Raw genomic sequence first — 15,224 nt, forward strand, 5'->3', positions numbered from 1 at the left:
AGAAGTCTAGGCAGCAGGTAGAGACCAAAAGGTTGGAGCCATAAATGGGAATGACAGCTGCCTACCTACTACCCCTCCTCCTGTGCCCACAGACAGGGGGTAGTGTGTATCAAAGGGATAGTAGCCAGCATCAAAGCAAACTAGAGCCACAGCAGGGCCATGAGTGATGACAGGGGGCCCAGGGAACAGCTATGGGGAAACAAATTAAGAAGGAAGAGAAAAAACATTTGCTTTTCCTCTAAGTACTAAAAAAAGAGGATCCTTGGGGTACCTGGGGGGCTCAGTGGTTGAGCATCTGCCTTTGGCTCAGGTCATGATCCTGGGGTCCTGAGATCAAGTTCCGCATCTGGCTCCCCATGGGGAGCCTGCTTCTCCCTCTGCCTATGTGTCTGCCTCTCTGTGTGTGTCTCTGGTGAATAAATAAATAGAATCTTTAAAAAAATAAAGAGGATCCTTGCAAAGAAGAGTCTGGGGCACGCGGACACCTGGATCACATCATCAATAAAACTACATGGAAATTGTGTGTCAGAAAGGTCAATGAGCAAAGCAGGACAAGAACCAGGCACAGAGAATGCCAATGCTCACACCTGTAGGTTAGGAAGACACACCTCTGAGGGTGTGATGTGAGTCACCTGGAGTGAGATGTGGGCAGTGCAGGTAGCAGGAACTTCTCAAACCACAGCCAGGCCTGGCCCCCAAGGAAGGGCTCGACAAGACTGAGGCTGTCTCCACAGAGAGTCACTGGGAGCAGAGATGCCATCCCACCTGCAGGACTGAGGGTGACCACTCTCCAGGCCTCCCGCTGTCCCTTAACAAAGGCCACTCTGTCCTGGGCTCAGCTCAGCTGGAGCTCTGGCTTACCAGTAAAAGACAGTGTCAGGGATGGACATGGGAGACTGGGGAGGGAAATGTAGGGAGCTTTGGGGAGCAGAGACTCCGGATTCAGTGGGAGGGTTCTCTTGTCTGCCTGGGGAAAGCATAGTGGGCCAGCTGGGAGGTGGGTCATTTCACAACAGCTCCACCAGGGGTCATCGCAGCCCCAGACTGGCCGCGGGTGGGGGGGCGCAGAGGGCTAAACCAACCTCTTCGGGCCCTCCACCCACCCTCCCTTCCCCGAGCTCAGAGAGACAGATGTCTAGCCAGTGGGATGGTGGCGAGGGGACTGGTGGTAGAAAAATTAGGTTTGAGACTTCTGTGCTGTCCCGCTGATGGTTGTGTGGGTGTGTAGGTGGTGTGTGTTTATGTGTGTGTGTATACAGATAGGCACACACTTAATGAGAATCTAGTGATCACAGGTACACACAGGTGGCCCTGTGTACGTGTGAACAGGGGCGTGGTCAGAGACTCAGACAACGGTATGGACATAAGTAACATGAATGGACATGCGTGAATGTGTGAGCATGACCGTGGGTATGGGTGTGTGTACACGCAGGCATACACGCGATGAAATCTAGCGTCCGGGATACGTGGCATTTGTGTTCACTTGGGCAGGAGAATAGATATGACTATACATGTATAATAATACAAGTATCCGCACGAGCCCGATGTGAGTGTGGGAGCGTGCTTGCGTGAGCAATAAGCATGCGTGGGAACGGGTGTGACGCACCTTGGAAGGTCTGTGTGAACATACGAAGGGTGGTTTATGTGTATAGCTGAGAACGTGTGAGTGTGGCATTTGTGGGGAGACACATCCATGAGTGTGTACCGGAGCAAGTGTGAGTGTGAGTGTGAGTGTGCGAGCTGGCGTGTGCCCCGGGGGGCTCTGGGGAATGAGTGTGAAAGGGGACTGGCGTGTAGAACGAGCCCGTGTGAGCTCCCCAAGGGTGCGAGAGGACCTGGTGGGATGGGCTCGTCCATGTGCCCCCGCGTGTGTGCGTGTGCGCGCGTGTGCGTGCGCGTGCAGGCGGGCCAGCGGGTGCCAGGGGCCCCCAGCCCCGGCGGTCCCCGGCTGAGCCCAGGCGCACCCGGCCGGGCAGCGCGGCCCAGGCTCCCACCTGAAGATTGGCCCGGTCCTCAGGTTTCACTCATGACCCTGTGACATCAGCAGCAGCTGTCCCCGCCGCCCGCCCCCCGGCCAAGTCCCCCGGAGTCCCAGCCCCAGCCCGAGGTGGGCCACGGCGCTCCAGGCTCGGCCGCAAGCCCTCGGCTCCCGCCGGCAGTGAGTACCGCACCCCGCCCGGCCGCACCCCGAGGGCAGGCCACCCCGAGGAGCAGGGCGCCCTGGCCCCGGGCCCAGCCTGGCTTCAGGGAGGCCACCGCTTGGCTCCGGGTGCCGCCGTCCTCCCGGCCGCCCCGGGCCCTGCTCTGCCACGGCCCGCGCCCGGCTCCCCGCGCCCCGACCCTGCGGTCCGAGCCTGGCCTGGGCCGCCCTCGGTGGGCCGCTCTCCGCCCTCGGCCGGTCGGGCCCCCTCCCTCGGCGGCGGCTGCGCTCGGCTCCAGGCGGGCACGGTGACCCCGGGGACGGACGGGGCTGAGTTTCTTCAGGGGAGGAGAGCACAGGAGCCAAACGCCTGTCCCCAGCCTGTCCCCACGGGCAGCTCAGGCTGTTCACGGTGGCTCCGAAGGCAGGGCTGTGGGGGGAGGAGAGCGGCGGGAGGCCGGGCGGGGGGTGGTGGCGGCTCCTTTGCTCTGCTGAAACAGGAATCTTCCAGATGCCAGCGGAGGACACATCTCAGGCCGCACCGCCCAGGCTCTGCCCACCGCCCCTGCCGCTCCCGCAGGCCTGGGGCGAGGCTGGGCTCCTTTCCTGGGCAAGTGGGGAAGGCAGAAAGCCTGGCCCGAGGGGAAGAAGATGGGGCCGCAGCACTGAGGGGGCTTCGGGGGGATTCAGGAGGAGCCTCAGGGCCAGGAGTGGGGCCCGGGGCAGAGCGCCGGGAGAGCCAGGCACCCCAACACCACCACCACCGGGCGGCGGGGGCGGGCAGCCGCTAGTGGAAGAAGCCGAGAGGCCTGAGCAGAGGTAGGACGAGGGGTTTGGGAGGAGTGTGGTGTTGCTTCCCAGAGGGGGGCATTTGTTCAAAGATTGGGGATCCCCATGTAGAGGGCCCTGAGGGTGGGATGGGGGCTTTGAGGCTTTCCAAGGAGGCACTGGATGGCACAGCGGGCCTGAGCGCCTTCCCGCTCCACACGGTTAAGGACTATGTCTGGCGGCCCCTCCCCCTGCTCGGGCACAGGGCCTGGGCACCATGAGGGCTCCCAATGCCCCAGGGTGGGGAGGGGGCCCTCCAGGGGGATCCTAAACATGTCCCCCTCCCACCCATACCACCTGCAGCGGGGCCCTGCGTGGAAACAAATCACCCCGGAGCCTGGGAAGGTCAGAGCCCAAACAAGCCTTGAAGGCCTTTGAGGTTAGCCTCTATGATGAGCCATCTTGAGGAGACTAGCTGGAGACAGTTTGGCGCCGGTCTGGCTATTCTGGAGAGGGGAAGGGGTTGACAGAGAGGCAGGGAAGAGCCAATGGTGGGCATTGTTGTCCTTGGTCTATGACAAAGGCTGTGACTGTCCCCCAGAGCCCTAAGCGGAGATAAGGAGCCCCCAGGGGTGGCAGCGGGATGGGGACACAGGTGGAAGACTGGTCCTCCCAGGACCCTCCAGATTCTTCTAGGGTCATCCCCAGTCCCCTGCCCACAGCTAGTGGCCTCCTTCTATGTGGTAGTGTTGTGGACAGTTGTGGTTACCACACTAGTATTTGGAGCCACATGACCTGTGTGGGCGAAGCAGGGTCCCAGACATAACCCAAAAGGCCCTCTCCCGTTTCCATCCCAGGCAACTCTCAGGGGACTGGCTGAGATTTTTATTTTTTTAGTCAGGTTTTGGGAAGATAATTAAGGGTCCTTCCTAGGTGACCCTGTCCTAGCCTGGTTCTGCTTGTCATTTCTGGTTGGGAACCTGCCTGAGGTGGGGCTCAGGACTTGGAATCACCTTCCCAGCTCTAGGCTGGCCTGAGTGCCAAGGCGTGCCTACTGTTTTCCCTCACCAGGCCTTCTGGGTCCCACCCCCAGGCCAGGTCATGGGAAGCCCTGAGTTCAATACTGAAAGCACAAAACTCCTGCCAGACGATGGGCAGTGGTCCTGACAGGGTCCCTGCCTCCAGAGGCAACTCTGGCCACCAGAACAGAGAAAAGTATAGAGAGTGACAAGGATGGGGCGGGGGTAGTCCAGCTGGGGATGGAGTTGAGAGAAGTCTCCAGGGCCAGGCGTAGCCAGAGAGGAGACAAGGGAGTGGACCTTGCAGAGAGAAGTGGAAAGGCTCGCTCTCTCTCTCCAGGTGATAGGACAGAGATGCATTGAAGGGAGATGAAAAATCTGAGACCGAGTTCCCAAAGAGCAGGTAGGGAGAGGAGGGGACAAAGGAGGGTGGACGTCAACAAGCAGGGTGCAGGTTTTACAAGCCTTCCGTTCCTCGACTCCCCTTAAGGGAGGGCTCAGGCTCTGAGGGTCCTGCCACTTGCCCGCGGCACACAGCTGGTGAGGGGCACTGATGCTGGTACGGGGCTGCATGGGGGGCAGAGCTCGTCCCTGAGACTTGGAGGGGGGGTGGGGGTTCCAGCAGGCAGCCCTAGGGCTGGCTGCAGGTGCCAGGCCTCCTGCAGGGGTCCCCAGCTCGGCAGTGGCAGAGACAGGTCATGGTTCCCAGGGGCTCCTTCAAGAGGTGCTCCAGGAGCTGGGGGAAGCCAGGGTTCCCTCTACCCCCACCACCCCTACCCCAGGCCTTTCATGTGCTCTGGCCCCTTTTCTGCCTCATCAGCAACAGCTATTTTTATTCCCTGAGGTTTTCAGTCAACAGCCATCGTTGGGGGGATGGGGCAGCAGGAGGAGCCAGCGAGGTTCAAGGAACAGACCAGGGTGGGGGGTGGAGGCAGGGAGTTGTGCCCCTCGAAGGGCAAGCCACCCCTCAGGCCCTGCTGCCCTCTGCCAGGAACCCTAGCATAAATGGAAAATATAAAACCACAGTGGTCACCAGACCCCACTCTGCTTGGGGGGTTTGTGAAGCCAGGTGCCCCTGCAAGCGCCCCCCTCTGACCCCACCACGCCAACAGATAGGTGCTAGAAGGACGTGGTTCATTTAGACTTGGGTGGTGATAAAGCTTAGTGCTTAAGTGCCAGGGGCTCTTTTGAGAGCCCCAACGGCCCGGTACCCAGCCCCAGTCTGCTACATAAACCACCTCTGGCAAGTGACTTGCCCTCTCTGTTCCTCAGTTTCCTTCTCTGTCAAATGAAGTGATAATAGTAGGATCATGGTGAGGATTTAAAGAGCTCATGAATTTGAGGTGCCCAGAACAATGCTTGGCAAGTAGTCAGCTCTACATAAGTGTTAACTAGTAGTTAATTATCGTGGCTTTCACCAGGCTGTGACTCTGAAATCAGTGTCTCCTCTTGTGGGGGAAGAGGAGGCAATAGGAAAGAAAGGAGCTACAAACATTGGGTCCCCCTGGCAGGAAGCAGGACGACCTTATCCAGCTCTGGGCACCCTGCATAGCTGGGCGGGGGGGGCGGGGGTATATGTATTTTTTTCCTATCTGGTCTCCTTCAGGTGAGGGGGATCCTTTTATAAGATGGATAACAGACTCCCTTCTGTGAGGGTCTGCAGTTTATGAATTTTGCTGTGAGGACAGTGACACCAAAAGCAAAGCAGAATCCTAGAATCCTTCTGGCTTCCATTTCAGTAAGATCTGCTCCCGACTCTGGTCCCCCCCCCCCTTTTTTTTTTAAAGATGTTATATATTTATTCATGAGACACACAGAGAGAGGCAGAGACACAAGCAGAGGGAGAAGCAGGCTCCCTGCCGGGAGACTGACGCTGGTCAATCCGAGGACCTCGGGATCACAACCTGAGCCAAAGGCAGACACTTAACCACTGAGCCACCCAGGTGTCCCAACTCTGGTCTTTTTTGAGGTTTGTAAGTTCTTGATTGGCCTTAATTTGGGAGAAGGATCTTTTACCAGGGTAGTTGGTGGCCTGGAGCAGTTTCTGGAGTAGAGCGAAGTTCTCAGAGGTAGTGGCAGGGCCAAGCTGGCTGAAGGGGCAGAAACAGTCCACCAGCCTTCCTTGTGGGTTTCCCGTAATAGGCTGGGGCTCCACCAGCAGCAAGAGGGCCACTCTCCCTGGCACTGGTAACCATGATCCCCAACTCCCCGGACCTGGCAGGGGTGTGGGGCCCAAGTGGGGAGGGCTCAAAGCTCACCTTACCTGGATGGTTGGGGTCTGATGGAGGGAACGGCGAACCAGGTTGACTCTGATCAGTTTTGAACAGTCTTTCTGTTGCCCTCTTGGTGGACTCATGGCAGGAAAAAAGCCTGTCTGCCATGGTCTGGGAAAGGTGAGGCTGTGGGGCAGAGACAGGAGAACAAAGGCAGGCATCTCCTGGAGTATACTGTGGATAGGAACAGGCAGGGCAGGGGAAGCAGCCCTGTGTGCAGGGGGTGGATCTGCCCAAAGGTGGGTGAGGTGGGCCCAGATGTGTACGGGAGAGGGTGTGCATGCACAAGTTTGAGTGAAGACATCCGTAGAACCCCAGTGGTATTGCTTGGGGGCTCCTTAGAAAAAGCTGAGCTAGCAGAGGGCAGGAAGCCCCAGGCCTGGGTGGAACTAATTAGCCTCCCCACCCTTTGGAGCAGCTGGGAAATGACTCATAGAAGCAATGTGTGTGTGTGTGTGTGTGTACAAGTGGGCTGCAGAGGGCATTAGGGGGTACATGAGGGTCGACCTTGTATAAAAGAAACTCATATCACTAGAAAGTCTCTTTACCAAGCTGTTGATTTGTAGTCTTCAATCCCATGATTCTCAACACACAGCCCCAGGAGGCCTGAGTCTAGTCCCACCAAGGCCTGCCAGACGCCCACCTCAGCTGGTGCATTTTAGGAGCTTTGTCCAAGGACCTGGTCTGCCCTTTGAAGAGGGCAGTGAGAGTCAGGCTGCCCAGTCCCCCAGAGGGCTGGGGGAGGCAGTGTTTGAAATAGCAGACACGAGGATTTGTGTTAGAGAACTGTGTTCAAATACTGCCTCTGCCACTTGTCAACTGGGAAACTGAGCCTGGGACAGCGCCAGGCACTCAGTAAGCACCAAATGAACATATCCACGACTGCTTTTCTTCCAGAAATAATTCTTAAGCCTTCACCTTGAGGGCCTGTGCATATCAGCGCTCTGGGTGAAGGTGCTGAGATTTGGGGGTCAGAGGAACCAGCCTCCCCCACTCCTAATAGACTCTTCTCCATCCTGATGGGGGTTGGAATTCTACATCTTAAGAAGAATTCTTTTGATTTGAGGCTCAGTCTTGGAAGGGGAAAGCTGCTCCTGGGTCTTTGCTTCAAGGGAGAAAAGGCTTCCAGGGCCGCCAACAGATGAGCTGGGCGGGCTTAGGAAGAAGGGGGCACAATTCGCAAAACCCAAACACAGCCCATTTGAGGATTTATTTCTCATTTGTGGGTTTTTTATTTCATTGGGCCCCAAGCCAAACCGAAACACTCTGGATTAAGGAAAAGAGTCAGGTTTGAGAAGAGGAGGCAGCTTAGGGAAAACTAAATGATGTTTTTTGAGAGCCACCGGGAATTGGCAGAGAATGGATCAGATTGTGGGGGGAGGGGCTGCTGACATATCCTGAACAAGAAAACAAACTTGGCATACAGTAAGTACAAAATAAATGTGGTCACCACTATCATTCTTACCCCGGGCAGAGGATACCTTATTAGGTTGGTTGAATCAGGTGCCTGAAAAAGGGGGAAGCATATTTTGGCCCAGTGAGCCCCACATGGAAAGTGCCATCACCATTAGCCCACCCCTTGCCCAGGAGCACCCCTCATGTGACCCTGATTGTTTCCGGAACTCTTGGGGCTCCTGAGTGTCCGGAGGTTTTCACTCCCAGCTCCAGGCCTCCCTCCAAGACCTCTTGGAGCAGATTTCCTCTGCAGAGTGTTAGATCAGGAGGGGAGGGCATCTGGGGTGACTTCCTCCAAGGCTCTGGCCTGCCAACACTGCAGCCCTAAGTGCTGGCAGAGAAACAACACAGCTACCCCCTTTCCCATCCCTATCCCCAAACTTCTCCACCTGAGAAAAAGCCATGACTTAAGATTTATAACCAGGGGGCACGGGGATTCATTTTGCATTCTTGGAACTGGGCCACGATGGAAATGCAGGAATTTGGGAAGTAGGCCACCCGGATGCCCAGTGCTGTCTTTGGCCAGGATAGAAAAAGTTTGATCTCTTTCAGTGTCCTAGAAAGTTCTGAGTCTGAGCCCCCTCTGCTTAAAGCTTCTCCCCTGGCCACATGGGGCTCTGAAATAATCTTGCTTCCAATCCACGGAGAAACAAAGCAGCCTGACCCTGGAATGCAGCTCTGCTGTAGATAGACGGCATGCTTGGTTGGCAAGAGACATGATGATTGGGGCCTGAGCAAGGCCAGTAAGCTACCTGCCATCCCTGTGACCAAAGGAATGTGCCCTAGAGTGAACAGGGAAGGCTGTGAGGGGCAAGTCACATCCATTCTCTTCCAGAAGAGTTTCTCACAGTAGCTTTTATATCTCAGGCTGCTACAGCATGGCTGATACTTCTTGGAGGATTTCAGGCCAATGCAGTACCATTAGGTGGGTTTCTGGTTGTTTGAAGGATTGTATTTGAAAGTGTAAGTTTCTTAGGAGAGAAAATTCTAGAAGCATATGGTGGTAGAGGGATGGTGGTGGTGATGTCTATCCTGAGCCATGTTTGGCCAATAATTTGGGACAGTCAGACTCACAGACACCCAGCTGTGAGGGTGCTGAACTGAGAGGAAAAAAATCAAGATCTAGGCTTTCACAAAGACTAGAAGTGAAGAGGTCCAACGAACAAGAGGAACTTGTAAAACATAAAGTCCTATACCTAGATTTATACTAACCTTGCATTCTGAAACCATTATTAGTTTCAGGGGGTTTTGTCAATTCTTTTGGATTTTGCACATAGACAATCATGTCATCTGTGAACAAAGACAGTTTTATTTCTTCCTTTCAAGTCAGTATGCCTTTTATTTCCTTTTCTTGTCTTATTGCATTAGCCAGGACTTCCAATATGATTTTGGAAAGGAGTGGTAAGTGGCAACATCCTTGCCGTGTTTCTGATCTTAGTGGAAAGCTTCTAGTTTCTCATCATTAAGTATTATGTTAGCTGTAGGTTTTTTGTAAATGTTCTTTTCAGGCTGAAGAGACGCTCTACTATTCCTAGTTTACTGAGCTGTTGTTGTTTTACCGTGAATGGGTATTGGGTTTTGTCAAATTCCTTTCCTGCAACTCTCGATATGATTATATGATTTTTCTTCTTTAACCTATTGATGTGATGGATTACATTAACTGATTTTCTTTTTTTTTTCTTTTAAGATTTTACTTATTTATTCATGAGAGACACAGAGAAAGAGGCAGAGACATAGGCAGAAGGAGAAACAGACTCCTTGTGGGGAGCCTGATGCGGGACTCAATTCCAGGACCCCAGGATCACGACCTTAGCCAGAGGCAGATGCTCAACCACTGAGCCACCCAAATGCCCCTGATGGATTACATTACCTGATTTTCTAATGTTGAACCTGTCTTCCACACTTGGGATAAATCCCACTTTCTTTTTATACACTGTTAAATTTGATTTTCTAATATTTTGTTTGGGATCCACCTGGATTTAGAAGAGTAAAATCAATTGCACAATATATATGATGGGGAAGATCTAATTTGACCTTAGCTCATGAGGGAAAGATCCAAGAGTGATTGCAAATTTCACATTATGAGTAGGCTGCTGAAAAAGTGTGTGCCATCTTGGGATGAATGACTACAAAGGGTGTCTAGGCGAGGGAGAAAAGGCCTCTCTCTGTGGTCAGACTACGTCTGGAATTGGGTGTTCCAATCTGGCAGCTCCACTGAGAAAGACAATGCTGGGCTGGACCTGCTCCAGAGAGAAGCCGCCTCGCCCTCCAGCGTCCTTATTCTCGGCTCCCTGCCTATGGACAGCTGGCCCCAGCTTGGCTCCCCAACTCCTGGCCCTTCTTCCCCCACACTCATCCCTGTCTACTCACTACCTCCAGGCCCCCAAGATGGCCTGACTTTACTCACCACTTCCGCCAAAACTTCCGTTTCAATGCAGGTTCCGCTGGGGCTTCTCACTTACTAAATGGGCTCTGGCCCTGGAGCTCAGGGAGCTGGGTTTTATTCTTGGCGTGCCCTCTCATTTATCACTCTCTAAAATTATCTTATTTGCTTCCCTATTTTTTATCTGCCTCCTCCCTCTGGAATGCAAGCTCAGTGAGGACAGGGAGTTGCCACTGCTGTATCGTGGCTCCTAGAGCAGAGTCCGGCATAGAGCAGGTGCTCAAGAAATGTTTGTTGAATGAATAAATGTATGATCTGGGAGCTGTTGCTGCTCCTCTCTGGGCTTCAGGTTTTGCATCTGTGAAATGACAGAGATGGACTCCTTTGATCTCTTGAGTTCTTGCAACTCCAACATTCTTAAATTCAGTGGGAAGAGATTGCCTAGAGCCCCCTGCAGGCCCTCAGCTGCCACATCTCTAGAACAGACTGGGGTGGAGGCCAGTCTGATCTCTGGCTGGTGGAAGGAAGGTTCAAACTGTCACACTGGCCCCCTTTACTCCAGGCTGTAGCTGGAAGAGCCACATGGAGATGTGCCAGCATGACACCTAACCCATGACACAGAGCATTGTTGTGCTTTCCCTGCCAGGAAGCCACGGTGCACACATCCCAGATAACTTTTCATTCCTCCATAGGTGTCCACTGCAAACAGTATAGCTGTCCTGTCTATTCTAGACACATTGAGAGGATGGACAGAAGACAGAAACATGCCAGCTAACCCCTGCCCCTGTGAGGGGCTCTCCAAGGCTGCAGGGTGAAGTCCAGACTCCCAGGCCTGCCAGTCCAGGCTATGGCCAGCTGCCCACCCCACCCTCCCCAAATCCCTGAATAGACTCTGTCTCCACAAAGACTGACACAAATGTAGCTCCCTATGTCCTGCCTCTGTCTTTGCTCTGGCCACTGCCCCTCCCTGGAGTGTTCTTCCCACCCATTTCTCTGTGTTTATAACTTAAGCATCCTTTGAGGCCCAACGGAAAAGCCACATCTTTCCTTCCCTGACCTGGAAGTAGCCATCATCCATCTGAACTCCCATAGCACAATGAGCTCCCCTCCTTAGGGCAAGCATCACTTTCTCCTCATGTCATAGTTATGTGTGCCCATAGCCACCTTCCCCCAATTACCAGCTCTCAGAGAGTAGGATGCCCAATTGGTGCATCATTGTGTCCTATTCAGAGCTAGCTCAGCTTCTGGCTTATGAACAGGATGGATGAATGGATGTGGATGGATGGATGGACGGATGGATGGATGGTTGGTTGGATGAATGAAATGTATCAGAATCCATTTTATTTTTGGAAAGATCTGTACCCAAATTTTCATCCTTTCATTCTTTCAGCAAACATGTATTGAGTGCCTACTGTGTGCCCAGTCCTGGGACTGGCTATGGTGACCAGCTCTGCCCTTTTGGCATTTCAGTCTAGTGGAGGAGACAGACAAACAAATTAGGCAAATTACTCGCTTAAGTAATCACCAACTATGACACATGATGTCTAGGAAAACACAGGGGACTGTGAAGAGTAGAGAAGGAGAAAGTCACTTGGAGAAGAGGCATTTGAGGGCAGCCCGGGTGGCTCAGGGGTTTAGCGCCGCCTTCAGCCCAGGGCCTGATCCTGGAGACCCAGGATCAAGTCCCACATCGGGTTCCTTGCATGGAGCCTGCTTCTCCCTCTGCCTGTGTCTCTGCCTCTCTCTCTGTGTGTGTCTCAAATAAATAAATAAATAAATACATACATACATACATAAATAAATAAATAAAATCTTAAAAAAAAAAAGAGAGAGAAGAGACATTTGAGCCTAGACAGGGGGGTGAGATGGTAAAGCCATGTGAAGAGGGAGGGGAGCATAGAGCTAGGTGAAGGCCAAAGGCAGGCATGAGCCCAGTGGTCCAGCAGCTGGAAAGAGGCCAGTGGGACTGGGGCAGAGGGAGCAGGGAGGAATCAGGAGACAAGGGTGGAGAGGGAGTAGATCACTTGGGCCTTGTAGGTCACCATGAGGTATTTAGGTTTTGTTCTAAGCACAACAGGAAACTGCTAGAGAAATTTAAGCAGGTGAAATAATATGATCAATTTCTTGTTTTTAAAAGATCACTGGCTGCTGTATGGAACTGATTTGCAGGAGGCAGGGGCAAAAGCAGTTAGCAGGAAATAGGCTATTACAAGAGATTATTGTAATATGGTCCAGGGGGAAAAGGTAGAGGTCGCATATATTTTGGATATGGTATTAATGGAACTTTGGATGGGCTGGATGTAGATGAGGGGAAAATGAGCATTCAAAGGGGCACCCCAATATCTGACTAAAGCACACAGATGAATGGATGGATATTTTCTGGGTTGAGGAAGACTGTGGATTAGGGCAATTGAAGAGAGCAAATGCTTCATCCAAAATACTATAGCTTGGCATACTTCTTAATCATCCACATGGAATGGATCAGCCTGGAGTTCAAAGGAGATGTTACAATATTCTTGCAAAACTCTTTACAGTCCTAGGAATGATGCCATCCAGATCCAGATTGAGCCCTGAGAAACTTTAGAGACTGGGGAGAGAAAGAGGAACAAGCAAAGAGATTGAGAAGAAGAAAGCAGCCAAAGAGGTAGGAGGAAAACCATGGATGTACTCTCACGAAGGCTAAGCAAAAAGAGCCTTTCCAGAAGGGGGCTGCAGCCAACTGGGTTGAATGCTTCTCAGAGGTTGAGGGAGGTGAAGACAGAAACGTGGTCAGCAGACTTGGCAGCAGAGGGGTGCTAGTGATTTGACAAAAGCCATTTAGGTTGAGTGGGGGGAATGGAAGCCAGGTTGGAATGGGCTGGAGTGAACAAAAGGTAAGGAAGTAAAGACAGCTGGTGTAGACACTTTCTAAGAAGTTTCTCCATGAAGGGAAACAGAAAAATAAGGCAATAGATGAAGGGAGGTATGAGGCCAGGAGGGTGGTTTCTGTCATCACTGCCATTATTTTTAAGATGGGAGAGCCTGGTCATAGACAGGAAGTTGATGGTGGTAGAGAGAAGATAACTAGAGAGTGAGGTCCTTGGGAAGGCAAGAGGGGTCAGGGCTGAGCCCATGTGGACGGCCTGGCCTTTGGCGATTCCTCTTCTGTTTTAGCAAGATGATGGAGGCAGAGGGCAGCAAAGATGTTTCTGTCAGTTAAATGGTGTGCGATGCTATGTTCTCATTGAAGGCCGAGGCAAAGTCACCAGCTGGGAGCATCAAGGGGAGGAATGTGGGGAGGTTGTGGGATGGTTTTCTCAAAGTGGAAAAGTGAGGCCTCCAGAGAAACCTGCTCTCCCAGGGCAGAAGTGAGGGCAAACATACCATTTGTAACCAAGAAATCAACTGTGAACCCAGCCAGGCCCAGCTTTTGCCCCTGTAACACCTGGCCATGTATGGGCTGACCCAGGAACAGCAGAGCTGGGACAGGTGGGCAGGGGTTTCCCCAGATGAAGGGGATGGAAGGAGAGAGAAGGCCAGAGTTGAGAGTATTTTCGAGGAGGGATTATGATTGATGATGGTTGTTATAGTTGAGCTAGGCAAGTCAGAAGGTTCTGTTGGAGAGGAAAAAATGCAGGGAAAGGGGTTAAGGCCAGGAGAATCCCAAGGATCACAGCAACAAGCACTTGACTATGACCTGAGAAGTAGGAAGTGGGGGGCAAATATCAGAGGTGAGGCAATATCTGGTCATGATTTAGATTCAGAGTGTGCAACAGGAGAAAGGGGCAAAGGTAGAGCATTTCTCTAATTCATTCATTCATTCAATAACGTTTTATGGAGCACATGGCTGGCTCAGTCAGTAGAGCGTGCAACTTTTGATCTTAGAGTTGTGAGTTCAAGATTACTTAAAATCTTTAAAAAAAAAAAATCTTTTGTTCAGCATCAGGCAACTTGGTGGTACAAAGGAGAAATCCACTCAGCCAGGGTGCCCAAGGAGGGCTTCCTAGAGGCACTGGTTCTTGTGTAGGTTGAGTCTAGAAAGACAAATTAAAGTTCTCTGGGGTGACAAAAAGGAGGGGCTCCATAAGCAAAGGCCTGGAGGTGTTTGTAAAACAGGTTGGCCCATTTGTGAGGATGGAGGTAGTAGCCAGAGGATGGGTGCATGTGGGGCAGGGGAGGGTGGCAAGATAGCGACTGGATGGTGGTGAACCTGGAGAGCTAGGGAGGAGGGGTGTGGACATGAAACAGTAAGAAGCCACTGAAGGTATAGGCAGGTTTGCTGAGATTTGTGATTTTAGAAATGTGGATGGTGGATTACAGGGGAGCCCAGTGGGAAGGAGGGAAGCAGATGGGGGGCATCTGGACAAAGTACGAGAGGGGTGATGAAGGAGTATGGAGAGCCTTGTGGGTGCCAGACCTGGGAATGGACCAGGTAAATCACCAACCAAAACCATGCCTCAACCTGCCTTGCCAGGGAGGGCATTTCCCCCTCATATAATAAGACATCCAGATGTGAAGTGGCTTCAGGGCTTCACACATTCCTCTGAAGAGGGCAACAGATGAATTGACAATCAAGTGCATCAAGTGCGGATTTTGAAGGGATCGATGAGGAGTCTGCCTGGGGCTGAGGATCACCAGGCTGGCTGTGCTGTCTATGGGTCCAAAGCCCAGGGGAGAGCCCAGGGGAGAGAAGAGAGACAGGGATCAGGCAGCAGTCTTTAAACAGACCTATGCCAGTGTGCCAGGCACCAGATTTGGTGACCTCAAACCCCAGGCTGTGAGGAGGCTGGTTGGGGAGACGGATACTACAATCACACAGGCAGGGCATGAATTACCGTTGACCTTAGAGCTTTGAAGGCTCTGCTGCACAAAGGGAGCTGTGACTTCCCTGGTCGGGGGGGCCTTTGAGGAAGTGGGACTTTTATTTAAAACAAAAAAACAATGCTTAAAAAAAGATTATCTCTCTCTCCCTCTTCTCCTCCCCCTGCTCTCTCTTTTTCTCTTTCTCTAAAAGAAAAAGCAGCAGCAGCAGCAAGGCAGTGGCAGTATGAGGTCCTGAGGGGGGGGCAGGAGGGCCAGCTGGAAAGAAACCGCTGGGTGTGGGTGCTGGGGGGCCTCTAGGGACTCCAGTGAGTGTAGCTTCCACGAGCACTGGGTGGAGCCAGACAGTCTCTGGTTCTCTGTCGTCCCACTTGGGCCCCCATGAA

The 15,224-nt window shown here is 52.7% G+C and overlaps 1 protein-coding gene across 7 annotated transcripts in view; it reads left to right on the forward strand.

Moving 5' to 3' along the window:
• Positions 1-2,062: 2,062 nt before the first annotated feature.
• SCN4A (sodium voltage-gated channel alpha subunit 4) overlaps positions 2,063-15,224 on the forward strand; it is a 44,204-nt gene continuing 31,042 nt past the window's right edge. Inside the window, exons 1-3 of one of the 7 annotated variants that reach the window (XM_049113972.1) lie at positions 2,069-2,158; positions 5,715-5,896; positions 12,573-12,682. The gene's annotated coding sequence lies outside the window, so the exon portion shown is untranslated. Of the gene's footprint in view, positions 2,159-2,677; positions 2,960-5,714; positions 5,897-8,522; positions 8,581-12,572; positions 12,683-15,224 lie in introns of those variants that run through there. The other 6 variants (XM_049113976.1, XM_049113974.1, XM_049113977.1 and 3 more) reach the window with 6 other exon arrangements.

The sequence above is a fragment of the Canis lupus genome, chromosome 9 (assembly GCF_003254725.2).
Source record: "Canis lupus dingo isolate Sandy chromosome 9, ASM325472v2, whole genome shotgun sequence".
Lineage (NCBI taxonomy): Eukaryota > Metazoa > Chordata > Mammalia > Carnivora > Canidae > Canis > Canis lupus.